Source organism: Microtus pennsylvanicus, unplaced genomic scaffold (assembly GCF_037038515.1).
Source record: "Microtus pennsylvanicus isolate mMicPen1 unplaced genomic scaffold, mMicPen1.hap1 Scaffold_109, whole genome shotgun sequence".
Taxonomy (NCBI): Eukaryota; Metazoa; Chordata; class Mammalia; order Rodentia; family Cricetidae; genus Microtus; species Microtus pennsylvanicus.
Genome location: NW_027460893.1, coordinates 17,287 through 32,866, shown reverse-complemented (window position 1 = coordinate 32,866; position 15,580 = coordinate 17,287).

Below are 15,580 nucleotides of genomic sequence, written 5' to 3'. Positions count from 1 at the left end.
CGTCTTACTAGAAAGCTCCCTCTTGGAAGGGAAAGTCATCGTGATATCTTACTCTTTTCCCAAGGATACCCTACCTACCCTTCTGATCATTCTTACTGAATTAAGTCTTCCACTGCAAATAAATAAATAAATAAATAATAAATGAAGTGGGTGAGTGAGTGAGTGAGTGAGTGAGTAAGTAAGTAAGTAAGTAAACAAGCAAATACGTGGATGGACAAATAAATACAAAGTTTGCTGTTGTTGACTGACTTTTGATTTCATAATGAATCTCTCTCTCTCTCTCTCTCTCTCACACACACACACACACACACACACACACACACACACACACACTAAATATACAATAAAAGGAAGCATAACACCTTTACTCAGGGGGCAGAGTGAACTCTGAAAGTTTTCCAGGCGGGGGGGGGGGGGAGAGACAGAATATAAGAACAAAATGAGAAACAAGGAAAAATAGTGTTGGCTGGCTGGCCGGCTTTCAGTTCCCTGACAGAAATGAGCACATTGTGGAGGAAACACAAAGTTGTTACACTATGTGGGTGTGATGAGGAGAGATTGTGAGTGAGTGTCCTGTCAGAACAAAGTTAGTCCCATAGTTGATGAAATTCATTATCCCAAAACTTCAGCAGAATATATCCCAAGTTTGCAAATGTGTGATCAGCTTGTGACAGGTTGGGCTGGAGATGCTGAGAACTGGGGAGCCCTCAATGCAAGAGCAGACACTCATTCCCATGAAGAGGGAGAGAGGGAGGGAGGGAGGGAGGGATCATTCATTCCTATACTCAAGTTTAAAGAAAGATGAGTGGCTATCTATGGAGAGACCACTCACAGATATGAAAAATCATTTCCTAAAAATCAAATTTCTCAGTCAGTATGCAACTGCTATGGTGCTTCTCCTAGATAGAGCAAAACACACAAACAAACTGATTCCTTGATCTAGAGCCACAGTGCACATGCTGTGGAAAAGGGGACATGGCCAACTTGAATCACAATATTCATCAGAGCATGAAAAGAGCGTAAAAAGGACACAGAGGAGAGATAATTGTGGTCCTTCCTTCCTCCCTCCCTCCCTCCCTCCCTCCCTCCCTCCCTCCCTCCTTCCCTCAGGAAGTGACTGACAGATGAGACTTTGTCCAAGCAGGTTCTGTCTGAAATACCAGACTTGAGTTTCCCCCTCTGTGGGTATTAGCTAATCAGTCCTCCCTTCTTTCTGTAGGAAGGTGGTGCATGTCTCTCAGAACTTACCTGGTTTCCTCTGCACCAGGTGAACCAGGGAAAAGCTTTCTAAGCCTTATTCAGACCCATAGAGGCTGCGCTGTGTGTGACTTCAGAGACCTCAGGGAGTATAGGGGTGGGTGGGTGCTTGATGCTTCAGACTCATGTCATTGAAGGACATAACATAGTCTGGATTCACAGAGATTCACAACACAGAGCCATTGTCACTTACTAACAGCTCAGGACACCCAGAGCTAACAAGAAATTGCAGTCTCAGCCGGGCTTTAATCACAGCACACACACAGATCTCTGTGAATTCAAAGATGGCCTGATTTACAGAGTGAGTTTTAGGACAGCCCAAGATACACAAAGAAACCCTTTCTTGAAAAACAAAGCAAAACAGCAAAAGAAAGAAAGACAAGGAAAAAGAAAAAAATGGCAGTCTCTTTCCACTCTCTCCTCCATTGGCTCTTAAAGAGCTCTCAAGCTGAACTGGAGACCATGGTGTCACTCAAAACTGGGAAGCCAGAAACCTTAGGGGGGTCACAGGAGTCGGACTGACTGCAGCACTTGATGCCTCAACCCTGCTAATGGCTGTGATATAAGGCATGGTAAAATACGGGCTTTGGCAGAGCACTACTCCCCTTTCTCTATTATTATTGCTACACAACGAAAAGGACCGGGGGGGGGGGGGTGATGATGTGCAGTCAGTGCTGGTATTGAAATCTCACTGACTCCTTCCGCACTCCTTGTCAATTCCCGACTTTGTCAAATCAACTATCGTGAATCTTTGATGTGGGTTGGCCCTTTAGGAACTCAGAGAAACAAGACAGACAGACCTGTTTCATCCCAGAAACCTCCCAGTTCCTGAGCCCTAGCCCTGAAAGTCTCAAAGCCATCACATCCAGAAATCTCTCTAGTCCCTGCTAGTGGTGAACTCACTTCGTCTTCCCCAGGACCACTAATTATTTCTCCATGTTTTCCTGTGAGATCTGAGGCCAGCTTTCTTCTTCCTCCCTCTGGCCTCTCCACGAACGATCTCCATTCTCTAGACAACATGTCTAGAACCGAGTCTTATAGGCACCGAGAGAGTGTGTCTTGAGGGCAGTTGGCGTTTCTAGGACACGAGTGACATCACAAAATTCCGAGAGCTCTCTGGGATACCGTGGAATTTCCAGAGAAGGGACTGCTGATGTCGTGAGGCACGGCCTTTACCTCCTTGCTGATATTTCTCCCCGAACTGACCGACCGACCGACCGACCGACCAACCGGAACCTGAGGTTTCCTTTCCAGGAGTCTCTCCTCCGACACAGAGGGAGCCATTCAGGATTTCCTCCTTCCAAAACCAGAAATTTCTCTCTGCTTCATTAATATCTTCTCACTACTTCCTGAACCCATGGGGAGTTAGTTAGTTGAACACTCACTTTTTTCATGAATGACCCTTCCTCCCTCTCCTGAACATCTCATATTACTGATTCATACTCAGTAAAACAGTAATATGAGAAATTAGGCCAGGAGGACATGGAAGATGAGGGTTGAGTCTTCTGAAGTGAACAAGCACTTAGGGAAGGCTAAACTTAAGGGAATTTGACTCTGAGTGGCAAGACATGAATAGCTGCTGCCAAGGCACAGATACAGGCACCAACTGGGCCCTCGGCATCCTCCTGCATCATCAGAGCTGTGTGGGAAACTCAGCCCAAAGGAGGGGCCGTGTTCAAAGGGAGAGGGCATTTTCGAGGACAGCACTGTTTTCTTTTTCTTCTTTCTTTCTTTCTTTCTTTCTTTTTTTTTTTTCGAGACAGGGTTGTTCTGTAGTTTTTTTTTTTTTTTTTGGAGCCTGTCCTGGAACTAGCTCTTGTAGACCAGGCTGGTCTTGAACTCACATGCTTTCTTTTTTTTTCTATTGGATATTTTTGACTTCTTTATCAAAGATCAGGTGTTCGAAGATGTGTGGATCAATATCCGGGTCTTCTATTCGGTTCCATTGGTCCTCCTGTCTGTTCTTATGCCAGGACCAGGCTGTTTTCAGAACTGTAGCTTACAGAGTGTTCTTGCAGGTGGGGCACAGAAGAGGTTAATTACGGTACCTTAGTTCTTCTGCTTTTCTAGCAGACCGGAGCCCAGCTGACAGGAATCCAGTAGAGATGGTGTCAAGGTTCACACTGACACTAACAGCTGTAACTTGAGCAGGATTTGTGATCCACATGAAATTTGCAATGAATTGCAGCAAATCTGTGACACTCTAACTTGCTCAGGCTCAGTATCTGAACATACAGATGTTTGCAATGATCACTGGCTTCAGGATTTTTTTTGTTGTTGTTGTTGTTGTTTTGTTTTTCCACGAGACAGGGTTTCCCTGTAGCTGAAGTTTAACGGCCTGGTGTTTTTGTGACTTACTGCTTCAAAGAACTTCTCCATTTCTTTATCCCTAAGGGAAAAGAAATATAATCACTAAATACATTTAAGTGTCTTTCAACCATTTTAGATCCCTCTGTTGAGAGTTCTCTGTTTAGGTCTGTACTCCATTTTTTAAAATTGGATTATTTGTTCTTTGGATGACCAATTTCTCGACTTCCTTGTGTATTTTGGAGATTAGTGAAGATCTTTTCCCATTCTGTAAGGCCGTCGTTTTGTCTTGTTGGCCATGTTCTTTGCTTTACAGAAGCTTTTCAGTTTCAGGAGGTCTCACTTATTAATTGTTTCTCTCAGTTTCTGTTTTTTTTTCTTTTTTTTTCTTTTTTCTTTCTTTTTTCTTTCTTTTTTTTTCTTTTTTTTCTTTTTTTCTTTTTTTCTTTTTTTTCTTCTTCTTCTTTTCTTTTTTTTTCTTTTTTTTCTCTCTTTAGTTTTTTTCTTTGTTCTTTTTTTTGTTTTGTTTTTCTTTTTTTTTTCTTTTTTCTTTTTTTTCTTTTTCTCTCAGTGTCTGTGCTCCTGGGGTTCTATTTAGCAAGCGTTCTCCTGTGCCAATGTGTTCAAGTGCATTTGATATTTTTATTTTTATATTCTTTTATTGTGGATGAAGTCAATTATTTGAACTCTCAAATATTTTTATTGTTATTATCTCTCTATTTGTTTGCTTATTTGTGGTTGTTCAACATAAGGTTTCGTTGTGTACCCTTGTATGCCCTGGGACTCACTTTGTAGACAAGACTGGCCTCAGACTCACAGAGAGTCATCTGCCTCTGCCTCCTAGTGCTGAGATTAAAGGCATGCACTAAACACCTTTTCCATATATTTATTTTCCTAATAATTTATTTATTTTCATTTTATTGTCATTGGTGTTTTGCCTGCATGTATGTCTATCTGAGGGTGTCCGATCTTGGAGTTACCGACAGCTGTTGACTGCCATGTGGGTGGTAAGGAATTGAACCTGGGTCCTCTGGAAGAGCAGTCAGAACTCTTAACCACAGAGCCATCTCTCTCCAGCCCTCACCTTTTTTTTTTTTTTTGAAAACGGGGTTTCTCTGTGTCACTTTGCCTGGCCTTGAATCTCAATCTGCAGAACAAGGGAGCCTTAAACTCACAGTGATCTGCCTGCCTTGGTCTCCCTGATCTTGGAGGTGTTTTTATCATCTCTCTCTCTCTCTCTCTCTCTCTCTCTCTCTCTCTCTCTCTCTCTCTGTGTGTGTGTGTGTGTGTCTGGCTATCTAGCTATCTATCCATTCATTTATTAGTTTATGTATTTATTTATTTTTTGGTTGTTCTTGTTGTTTTCTGAGACAGGATTTCTCTCTAGCTTTGGAGTCTGTCCTGGATCCAGACCTGGTCACAGCTGTACCGGAAAATAAAATAAAACAAACAAACAAAAACAAAAACAAAGCAAAGCAAAAGCCAGGCAGGACTGTCTGGTTGACCTTCCCTTTTCCCCTCCCCCATGGGCTCCTCAGAGGCGGTGCGGCCTCCTGCAGGGAATCCACAGAGCCTCTGCCCAAGGCTCTCCAGGGAACCCACTCTCTCCCTTTCCCCCAGCCCCAGGGCTGCCGGCCACATCTATCTCTCAGGCGTACATCTATCTCTCAGGCGTAGGTGGCGGGCACTCTGGCTATCCAGGACGTGACAGACACAGATACACAGAAGCAGGGAGGAACGGTGCCCACTCTCTCACTACATGCAGGCATGCAGGAGGAACAATGAAAGAATGAGAACTGGAGAGATGGAATTTCTGGAATGTCCAGAAACCACATGGTGGGGATCTAGTGACCTCTTTTGGTGACAGGGAGTACAGCACAGATTGGGTTCTTGTGCTCCTGAGATGTAACCCCCACAAGGCAGCAGCTCATAAGTGATTGTAAATCCAGTTTCACACAACTGCACATAAAATAAAGTTAAATAAATCATAAAAAAATTCTTTAAAAATTTGAAATTAAAATAAGTTCTACACAACCGGAAAGACTGTCTCAAATAAAAGTAAAATAAAATGTTCTAAAATAGGACAACTTCCCTGCCCCCCCACCCCCACAGGGACACACTTGGTGCAGACCAAGAGATACAAACAAAATTTGAAATTAAACTAAATGTACAAGAAACTGAGCCTGGTTATTGTGGTGCACATCTTTTATTCTATCATCAAAGAGACAGAGGCAGGTGGACCTCTGTGAATTCCCAGGCTTTATAGAGAGGCCCCCAACCCAAATAAAAAAAAAAGCATATATAAAAGTTTGACCAAACACCACCCCCCCCCCCAAAAAAAAAGGAAGGAAGGAAGGAAAGAAGAAGGAGACATTATAAACTGTCTCCTTGGTCCTAGAAACTGGATCATGGGAATTTAGGACCTATGAGACAGTGCACGAGTCTTGTGATCTCACTTGGTAGATGAGTCTGGATTTTAACTCACAGATGTCCTTCTGCCTGTGTCTCCCACATGCTGGGATAAAGGGTTCCCTAATTCTTGAATGGCATACTGAAAGTAGTTATTTCTACTTGGTTTGCGTTTGATTTTTTTTTAAACAATCCATGCCTACTTATTTATTTATTTTTGGTTTTTCATGACAGGGTTTCTCTGTAGCTTTGGAACTAACCCTTGTAGACCAGGCTGGCCTCAAATTCACAAAGATCCACCTGCCTTTGCCTCCCAAGTGCTGGGATTAAAGGAATGTGCCACCACTACCCGCCTTTGTTTCTTTTATTTATTTTTGTTAAGCTCTACGTTTTTCTTTCCTCTCTTTCCATGCCTCCCCTTCAACCCTCTCCCAAGGTTCTGGCTATGACAAACAATGCTGCTATGAGCATAGTTGAGCCCATGTCCTCGTGGCACAATTGAGCATCCTTTACATATATACCTAAACGTGGTATTGCTGGGTCTTGAGGAAGGTTGTTTCCTAATTTTCTGAGAAATCGCCTCACTGACATCCAAAGGGGGCGGTACCAGCTTGCATTCCCACCAGCGATGCAGGAGTGTTCCCTTTTCCCCACATCCTCTCCAGCATAAGTTGTCATCAGTGTTTTAGATCTTGGCCATTCTTACAGGTATAAAGTGGAATCTCAGAGCTGTTTTGATTTACATATCTCTGATGACTAAGGGTGTTGAACATCTCCTTAAGTGTCTTTCAGCCATTTTAGATTTCTCGGTTGAGAGTTCTCTGTTTAGGTCTGTACCTCCATGTTGTGAACTGGATTATTTGTTCTTGAAATGACCAATGTCTTGAGTTCTTTGTATATTTTGGAGATCAGACCTCTGTCTGATGTGGGGTTAGTGAAGATCTTTGCCCATTCTGTAAGGCCGTCGTTTTGTCTTGTTGGCCATGTCCTTTGCTTTACAGAAGAAGCCTTTCAGTTTCACGAGGTCCCATTGATTAATTTTGTGTCTCTCAGAGTCTGTGCTACTGGAGTTAGATTTAGGAAGTGGTCTCCTGTGCCGATGCGTTCAAATGCTTTTTTTTAAAAAATAAATATTTATTTATTATGTATACAATATTCTTTCTGTGTGTATGTCTGAAGGCCAGAAGAGAGCACCAGACCCTATTACAGATGGTTGTGAGCCACCATGTGGTTGCTGGGAATTGAACTCAGGACCTTTGGAAGAGCAGGCAATGCTCTTAACCGCTGAGCCATCTCTCCAGCCCCCGTTCAAATGCTTTTGATATTTTTATTTTTATATTTTTTTTTATTGTGGATGAGGTCAATTATTTGAACTCTCAAATATTTTTATTGTTATTATCTGTTTGTTTATTTGTGGGTTTGCAACACGGGGTTTCCTTGTGTATCCTTGTATGCCCTGGGACTCACTTTGTAAACAAGACTGGCCTCAGACTCACAGAGATCCGCCTGCCTCTGCCTTCTAGTGATGGCATTAAAGGCGTACACTAAACACATTTTTTTTGAAAACAGGGTTTTTCTGTGTCACTTTGCCTGTCCTGAATCTCAATCTGCAGAACAAAGTAGCCTTAAACTCACAGTGATCTGCCTGCTTTGGTCTCCCTGATCTTGGAGGTGTTTTATCATCTATCATCTATCTATCTATCTATCTATCTATCTATCTATCTATCTATCTATCTATCTATCTATCTATCCATTCATTTCATTTATTAGTTTATTTATTTATTTTTTTGTTTTCTGAGACAGGGTTTCTCTCTAGCTTTCCTTCTTGCTTGCTTGCTTGATTTTTTTGCTTTCTTGCTCTCTTGCTTTTTTCCCCCTTCTTTTATTAGTTAGTTCTTGAGGCATGGTTTCTCTGTGTAACAGCCCTAGCTGTTCTCTCTCTCTCTCTCTCTCTCTCTCTCTCTCTCTCTCAAATATGTTTGGTTTTGTGTTTTGCTTTATGAGACAGGGTTTCTCTGTTGCTTTGGAGACTGTTGTTAAAACTAGCTCCTTTCTTGTAGACCAGGCTGTCCTAAAACTCCCAATGATCCTGTTTCTGCTAAATATGGAGCCAGTGCTCTTGAATGCCTTTGTCTGGTGAGGTCAAAAGCCACCCCCCCACACACAACCCCCCCCAACACACACACAAACCAAACACAGGCACAGGCACACCCAGAGACACATAAATAAACTTTTAAATTAAGAAGAGCCTGGAGAGCTAGTTTCGCGGCTCTTCCAGAGAAATTGGGTTCAATTCCCAGCACCTGCATGGCAGCTCATAGTGATTGTAAATTCAGTTTCTGGGTGATCTGACATCTTCAGACCATTGCACATAAAATAAAGTTAAGAAAATCATAAAAAAATTCCTTAAGAAATTGAAATTTAACTAAGTCCCACACAATTGGAAACACTCTCAAATAAAAGTAAAATAAATGGAAAAGAATACAGTGCTAAGTGCAGTTATGAAAATGTTTTGAAATGTGATACCTTCCCTGTCTCCCCCACATACACAAGCCACACTGAGAGATTTAAATAAAATCTGGGTAATCATTTATGTATCTGGCCTATGTCAGAGGGGCAGGGGAAGCTGAAGCCTTGTCCTTTGGGCTCCAGGTTCTCAGTACTGCGTCAAAAACTCGAGTGTATAGTGAGCCCATGTCTGTCCTGCCGGCAGCACTCAGGAACTGGGAATACAAGGATCAGGAGATCATCTTCAACAACCCAGCAAGTGCAAACCATCCTGGTGGGAAAGAGACCCTCTAAAAGAAATCAATAAAATGACATTTTTATTTTTTTCTGTCGGAAGTGAAAATGTTCCAAATAATTCACTGCATCAGTATTCCTGGAAATGATATCAAAATCAGAATTTTTCTTTTTTTTTTAACATTTTATTTTATTCTTATTATTTTCATTTTTATTTTTTTGGTTTTTCGAGACAGGGTTTCTCTGTGGTTTTGGAGCCTGTCCTGGAACTAGCTCTTGTAGACCAGGCTGGTCTCGAAATCACAGAGATCCGCCTGCCTCTGCCTCCCAAGTGCTGGGATTAAAGGCGTGCGCCACCACTGCCTGGCGTAAATCAGAATTTTTCATATTATTCCATGGCTGTTGTAATTTTCTCTGTGGCAGACAGAGGCAGGCAGATCTCTGTGAGTTTGAGGCCAGCCTGGTCATCTACAGTTCCAGGACAGGTGCCAAAGCTAAGAGAATCCTTGTCTCAGAAAATTTTTTTCTCTGCGTCTCACGTGTCGTGTGTCTTTCTCTAAGCAGGCCCAGGAATCCTAAGCGCCTGTAGGTGATCTAGGAAATCTCCTGTAGCAGGGGCCCTGGCCTCCACTCCTGGCCCCTGAGGGCACCTGGTAAAAGTGAGAAGGCAGATTTCAGAGACTAGTAAAGTTCAAGGTCACCAGCCCTTCCCAACAGCTAGAACCTTTAAAGGGTGAGGCTACAACTTAATTGGCCTGCTTAGATATGGATATTTTTGTTGTGGTTCTTGTTTTACAGGGCAGGAACAGACATCCAAGTGGGAATTTTCCACAGCTGTTTTAATTTTCTCAGACTCGGTATTTAGTATGAGAAGTGGTGTGTGGGGTTGTACAAACACAACTACTGAAAAAGAACCCTAAGAAAGCAGGCCTCCCTCCCTCCCTCCCTCCCTCCCTCCCTCCCTCCCTCCCTCCCTCCCTCAGTTCCTCCCTCTCACCAAGCCATAATTGTGGCAGCCCCTTGGCCGACATAGTCCTTTCACTGATCAGTCAGACACACTCTTTTTTTATTTTTGAATTTTGGGTGAAGTCAATTAATTGAGCTCTTAGATGATGATGATGATTATTATTATTATTAGTTTATTTGTGTTTTTTTTTTTTTACATAGAGGTTCCCTGTGTCCCTGGAACTCACTTTGTAGACAAGGCTGGCCTCAGACTCACAGAGATCTAGCTGCCCCTGCCTCTACCTCTGCTTCCTAGTGCCGGAATTAAAGGCCTGTACTAAACACACTTTCCCCCCCTAAGTCAGGGTTTCTCTGTGTCTGTCGCTTTGCCTGTCCTAAAACTCACACTGCAGAACGAGGTGGCCTCAAACTCACAGCGATTTGCCTGTTTCTGCCTCTCCTGATTTCTGAGGGCTGAGAACTGAGAATAAAGAAATGTGCTGCCCAAAATATACTGCCGCTGCTGCAATTAAAAAAATAAATTAAAATAAAATAACCTGAGATAAACAAAGAAAAAAAGGAAAACACCTGTTTTTTCCTTCCTTCCTTCCTTCCTTCCTTCCTTCCTTCCTTCCTTTCTTTTTCCTTACTTGTTTTTTTTCTGTTTTCTTCTTTTATTATTATTATTATTATTTTTGGTGAAGGGTTTCTCTGTATAATACCTTTAACTCACTATATAAACCAGGCTGTCATCTTGGTAACATTATGGTTTTGTATTTTCTTATTTCTTGTCTGTAAATCAACAAATCAACATTTCTTCTCTCTCTCTCTCTCACACTCATTTAATTTATGTTTTATTTTATTTTTGGTTTGTGTTCTTGTTTTGATTTTCAAGGAAGGGTTTCTCTGTTGCTTTGGAGCCTGTCTTTGGAACTAGCTCTTGTCAACCAGGCTGGCTGGCCTCAAACTCCCAGAGATCCACCTGCCTCTCTGCCAGATATGGAACCAGTCATCTTGGTTAGTTCAAAAGCCACCCCATAAACACACACACACACACACAACACACACACACACACACACACACACACACACACACACAGAGGCACATCCAGAGAAACATATTTTTTTTTTTTTTTGGTTTTTCGAGACAGGGTTTCTCTGTGGCTTTGGAGCCTGTCCTGGAACTAGCTCTGTAGACCAGGCTGGTCTCGAACTCACAGAGATCCGCCTGCCTCTGCTTCCCGAGTGCTGGGATTAAAGGCTTGCGCCACCACTGCCCTGCGATGCCCCTACTATAAAAATGGGTTTCAGAAACCGGCCTTTTGCCACAGTGTCAGAAGCCCAAACTCTGCCTGTGGTCTCAGCTAGCTGATAAGCTTCTGTGACTCGCAGTGTGTTTGTATTTTTAAGTTTGTTTTTGGTTTATTAGACTTGGTGGTGTTCTCATCTTTGCATGACCCCCCCCCCCTCGACCCAACATTTAAGTGTCTTTCAACCATTTTAGATCCCTCTGTTGAGAGTTCTCTGTTTAGGTCTGTACTCCATTTTTTAAAATTGGATTATTTGTTCTTTGGATGACCAATTTCTCGACTTCTTTGTGTATTTTGGAGATTAGTGAAGATCTTTTCCCATTCTGTAAGGCCGTCGTTTTGTCTTGTTGGCCATGTTCTTTGCTTTACAGAAGCTTTTCAGTTTCAGGAGGTCTCACTTATTAATTGTTTCTCTCAGTGTCTGTTTTTTTTTCTTTTTTTTTCTTTTTTCTTTCTTTTTTTTTCTTTTTTTTCTTTTTTTCTTTTTTTCTTTTTTTTCTTCTTCTTCTTTTCTTTTTTTTCTTTTTTTTCTCTCTTTAGTTTTTTTCTTTGTTCTTTTTTTTTGTTTTGTTTTTCTTTTTTTTTCTTTTTTCTTTTTTTTCTTTTTCTCTCAGTGTCTGTGCTACTGGGGTTCTATTTAGCAAGCGTTCTCCTGTGCCAATGTGTTCAAGTGCATTTGATATTTTTATTTTTATATTCTTTTATTGTGGATGAAGTCAATTATTTGAACTCTCAAATATTTTTATTGTTATTATCTCTCTATTTGTTTGCTTATTTGTGGTTGTTCACCAACTTGACTATCTAGAGGAAGTAAAAGTCGTAACAAGGTTTCCATAGGTGAACCTGCGGAAGGATCATTAACGTGAGAGAGCAGCGGCGGCGGCTCTGCCCGCCCGCTTGCCTGCCTCGCCCGAGTTCTCGCCGGGAGGCGCGCTCCCCGGGTCGCACGTGTGTTGTGCGCACGGAAGTGTGCGTGCGCACGGGCGCGCGTGGCGGTCGTGAGAGAGAGGTCGAGAGAGGGGGAAGGGGGACGGGCGCCGGCTCGCCCGCCCTCCTCGCCCCGTCCGAGGACCCGTGTCTGGCTCTGCCGCTGGCGGCTCACGGCGGACGGCGGCTCTCTTCCCGCTCTCGCTCTCCTCCGTCCACTCCCGCTGCTTGCCTCACCGCACCGCAGCGGCCCGCGGGTGTGTCCCCTCTTTCCCGGGCGCGCGCCTTTCCCTCTCCATCCCTCTTCCCGGGGGAGGATGGGCGAGGGTCTGGCGGCGCCCCGGGCCCCCTCTCGCCGCCGACCTCCGCTCGCGCGCCGTGGCGCCGCGGCGCGCCTGTCGGGGAGGCGGCGGAGGTTGGGCGCACTTTTTATTCCCCCCTCTCCACCTCCTTCTCCAAAGGACCGGGGTAGACCAGTAGTCCCTCCCACCGGGCGGGAGGCCATTTTTTTCCCCCGGGGATGCGGCGGGTCGACCAGATGTCCCGCTGGACTCTTTTTTTTTTTTTTTTTTTTTTTTTAATGTATAATATATATTATATCTTCCTAGACCTGACGGGTCGACCAGTTGTCTCTGTGCACTTCCTTTTTTTTGACGGACTGGAAGCGGGTCGACCAGTTGTCCGATTAAATATTTGGCCTTAAAATGCTAAGTACCGGGGTCGACCAGTTGGCCTTGTGAACTTGGGTCGACCAGTTGTCTTTTTCCATGTCTTGATTGAATGATGTCATTCTTCAATGTGTTGGTGGTTAGTTTATCTCTTTTGTTCTCTATGCCAACACGCCCCACTCACCAAACACTTTTTTTTTAATTTATTTATTTACTTATTTTTATTTTACTTTTTTATTATTTATTTATTTATTTATACATACATACATACATCCTGTCTATCTGTCCAGATGGGACAGGGGTAGAAGGGGCTAGCTATGAGAGGAAGGTGCTCGGTGGGCATCCAGTTGTAAATAAGGCTGGGAATAAATAGCTGAATATTAATTCATTTGAGTAATATTAAAACTGTTCAAGTAGAAAACAATTGCTTTCTTTTTCTGTTTGCCCAGAGATCTGACTGACTGCAACTTGGAAAGAAGACGGCCCTGCTGGACAGAGACCTCCCTCCTGCTTTGGGTGGGTCGACCAGTTTACATGTTTATTTCCACGTTTTGTCTTTTATGGATTGAATGGATGTGTCTCTCTCTTTTTTTTTTTTTTTTTTTTTTTTTTTTTTTTTTTGGTTTTTCGAGACAGGGTTTCTCTGTGGCTTTGGAGCCTGTCCTGGAACTAGCACTGTAGACCAGGCTGGTCTCGAACTCACAGAGATCCACCTACCTCTGCCTCCCGAGTACTGGGATTAAAGGCGTGCGCCACCATCGCCCGGCTCTCATTTTTTTTTCACGATTGCTTGCTTGCTTGCTTGCTTACTTACTTACTTACTTACTATCTGTTCAGCCCATCTCATTTACTTACTTCTTTAAAAAAAATGACCCACCTAGTTATTTACTTACTTACTTACTTACTTACTTGTTCATTCATTCCTTCACTTCCTTATCTTCTTTCATATATCTGTTTATTTATCTGCTGATTTAGCGTGACTCATTTACTTATTGAATGTTTCAATTATTATTTAGTTTTATTCATTTATTCATTCTTTATGTCTATTTTTATGTATGTATTTACTTACTTAATTTTTTTTTTACTTTTTAAAATTTACTTAATTTTTTTCTTTCTTTGGGAATGTAGATTCTTTCTTCCTTTCTTCCTTTCTTTCCTTCTTTCTGTCTCCTGACTGTCACTGGCTAAGAAAATGGTGGCCTCCATGTCACTGGTCAGCATAGCAGCTCCTAAAATGGAATTTGATGAAGGGATACATAGATAGATAGATAGATAGATAGATAGATAGATAGATAGATAGATAGATAGATAGATGGGATGCGCACACGCTCACACAGACACACACACACACACACACACACACACACATATGCACGCACGTGCATGACATGTACAGATGGGGGGCGATTCCAATGTTTTCAGAGGAAGGTGCTCGCTGGTAATAATAAATGTGCTGGTAAATAAGGCTGGAAATAGCTGAATATTAAATCATTAAAACTCTTCAAATAAATAAAAAGCAATTCCATTTCTCTCTCTCTCTCTTTCTCACCATATACCAGCACATCTGAACTGACTGCAACATACAAAAGAAGAAGAAACACGGAAAGAAGACATCCCTGCTGGACAGGATCTGAGATGAGAATAAATTCATCGAATGGCTGCCAACAGCATTTCATTGAGAAGAGATTCCACATTTTATGCTGTACAGTTACTTAGTTAGATAGATAGATAAAGAGAGGCCTGTGAACTGGGGTGGGCTGTGGCTTCTCAGGTCACCTCAGGTCAGGGAGGGGCTGAGGAGTGTCCCATTGGCCTTGACAATAGGCAGGAGTCAGAGGTTAATGTCAGGGCAGGGCCTGAGAGTTCCTCAAAGGGAATGAATGGAGACCCTTGCTTACCTAAGAAATGCCTGACCTTGGAAAAGGACTTGTGGAAAGCGGGCCCTTTAAACTGTGGTTTCACGTCTTACTAGAAAGCTCCCTCTTGGAAGGGAAAGTCATCGTGATATCTTACTCTTTTCCCAAGGATACCCTACCTACACTTCTGATCATTCTTACTGAATTAAGTCTTCCACTGCAAATAAATAAATAAATAAATAAATAATAAATGAAGTGGGTGAGTGAGTGAGTGAGTGAGTAAGTAAGTAAGTAAGTAAGTAAACAAGCAAATACGTGGATGGACAAATAAATACAAAGTTTGCTGTTGTTGACTGAATTTGATTTCATAATGAATCTCTCTCTCTCTCTCTCTCTCACACACACACACACACACACACACACACACTAAATATACAATAAAAGGAAGCATAACACCTTTACTCAGGGGGCAGAGTGAACTCTGAAAGTTTTCCAGGCGGGGGGGGGGGGGAGAGACAGAATATAAGAACAAAATGAGAAACAAGGAAAAATAGTGTTGGCTGGCTGGCCGGCTTTCAGTTCCCTGACAGAAATGAGCACATTGTGGAGGAAACACAAAGTTGTTACACTATGTGGGTGTGATGAGGAGAGATTGTGAGTGAGTGTCCTGTCAGAACAAAGTTAGTCCCATAGTTGATGAAATTCATTATCCCAAAACTTCAGCAGAATATATCCCAAGTTTGCAAATGTGTGATCAGCTTGTGACAGGTTGGGCTGGAGATGCTGAGAACTGGGGAGCCCTCAATGCAAGAGCAGACACTCATTCCCATGAAGAGGGAGAGAGGGAGGGAGGGAGGGAGGGAGGGATCATTCATTCCTATACTCAAGTTTAAAGAAAGATGAGTGGCTATCTATGGAGAGACCACTCACAGATATGAAAAATCATTTCCTAAAAATCAAATTTCTCAGTCAGTATGCAACTGCTATGGTGCTTCTCCTAGATAGAGCAAAACACACAAACAAACTGATTCCTTGATCTAGAGCCACAGTGCACATGCTGTGGAAAAGGGGACATGGCCAACTTGAATCACAATATTCATCAGAGCATGAAAAGAGCGTAAAAAGGACACAGAGGAGAGATAATTGTGGTCCTTCCTCC